Here is a 1,959-nt window from a genome sequence, read left to right on the forward strand (position 1 = left end):
AGTGTTGGTGCTTTATCCACTGTGCCACCTAGCTGCCCCTGACGGCAACTTTTTTTTTTTAAGTGAGGCAATTGGGGTTAAGTGACTTGCCCAGGGTCACACAGCTAGTAAGTATTAAGTGTCTGAGGCCGGATTTGAACGCAGGTACTCCTGATTCTGGGTCTGGTGCTCTATCCACTGCACCACCTAGCTGCCCCTGACGTCAACTTTTAAAGACAAATTCAGTTGGGGGAAGTAGTGGGTCCCCATGAGTAGAGACTCTAGGCAAAGCAGGGTGGGGTCTGGTTGGGAAAGAGATCACCTGGAGTGCAGCAGTAGAGAATTATAAGCTGGCTAATAGCTTCCTGTTTTAACTATTTTTGCTAATTAGGACAACTATTTAACCCCAAATGGGGTCACAAGGAGTTGGACATGGCTGAACTGACTCAAAATCTTGCGTTTGGGGGCAGCTAGGTGGTGCAGTGGATTCAGGAGGACCTGAGTTCAAATCCGGCCTCAGACACTTAACACTTACTAGCTGTGTGACCCTGGGCAAGTCACTTAACCCCAATTGCTTCACTAAAAAAAAAAATCCTGTGTTTGGCTACTGCCCTCTAAATGTTATTGCTCTTGGACAGAGCTCCAATTGCCCCACCCTAGTTTTATCTCTGCCAATAGTGTCCCTTAGCAACCTCTTCCAGTATCCTTTATAGTTATTTATTTTTATTTTTATTTTTTTGGTGAGGCAATGGGGGTTAAGTGACTTGCCCAGGGTCACACAGCTAGTAAGTGTCAAGTGTCTGAGGTCAGATTTGAACTCAGGTTCTCCTGACTCCAGGACTGGTGCTTTATCCACTGCACCACCTAGCTGCCCTTTATATTCATTAGTGATTACACACACACACACACAAACATACACAACAAATCAGTTAACCAATCAACAAACATTTATTAAGTGCCCTGGATTTCCCAGATTTTGTGCCATTTGGCTTACCAATCTTCAGGGAAGGAGGAGACCTGGCAGCTAGAAATGTCCTAGGTACTAGAGAAAAACTGAGACCCAGAGACAGGAAGTGACCTCCTCAAGGTCACGTGGGTATTAGGTGGCAAATCTGGGATTTGAACCTGGGTCCTAGGACTCCAAATTGTCTGAATCCACAGATGAATGAGAGACCTTAGGCAGGTAGGAGACACCAAAGTGCACAGAGCCCTGGCCCTGGAGTCAGGAAGACCTGGGCTCATATCACTCAGACACCTATTAGCTATGTGACCCTGGGCAAGTCACTTCACCCTGTTTGCCTCAGTTTCCTTACCTGTCAAATGAGCTGGAGAAGAAAATGGTAAACCACTTCCATATCTTTGCCAAGAAAACCTCAAAATGGGATCACAGGATGTTGGACATGACTAATTGACTAAAATAAACAATAATAAGAAGTAGCATGCCACTTCTGTGGGCCTCAGTTCTGCTAAGAGTCCTTCCAGCTCTAAGGTTCTGTAACTACTCTAGCTCTTCCCTCTCATCTCAGGGCCTGAGTAAGTGTGTGTATGTGTGTGTGTGGGGGGGGGGGGCGGGACTTGAAGTTTGGAAATCACACACTTAGGATATTCTCTAAGAGGACAGGCAGCCTGGCTTCCTGATTCCTACCAGACCTGCCAACTCTTCTTGGAAATAACTCCCCCTTCTTCTCTCTCTGTGTCTCTCTCTCTCTCTGTGTCTCTGTCTCTCTCTTTCTCTGTCTGTCTGTCTGTCTCTGAAGCAGATTCTCTGTCTTTCAGGTCAAACTTATTTTTGTTTGTTTGTTTTTTGGTGAGGCAATTGGGGTTAAGTGACTTGCCCAGGGTCACACAGCTAGTAAGTGTCAAGTGTCTGAGGTCAAATTTGAACTCAGGTCCTTCTGAATCCAGGGTCGGTGCTCTATCCACTGCGCCACCCAGCTGCCCCTCAGGTCAAACTTATAGCCCAGCCAAATCTAGTTTGAC

Source organism: Dromiciops gliroides, chromosome 4, assembly GCF_019393635.1.
Source record: "Dromiciops gliroides isolate mDroGli1 chromosome 4, mDroGli1.pri, whole genome shotgun sequence".
Lineage (NCBI taxonomy): Eukaryota > Metazoa > Chordata > Mammalia > Microbiotheria > Microbiotheriidae > Dromiciops > Dromiciops gliroides.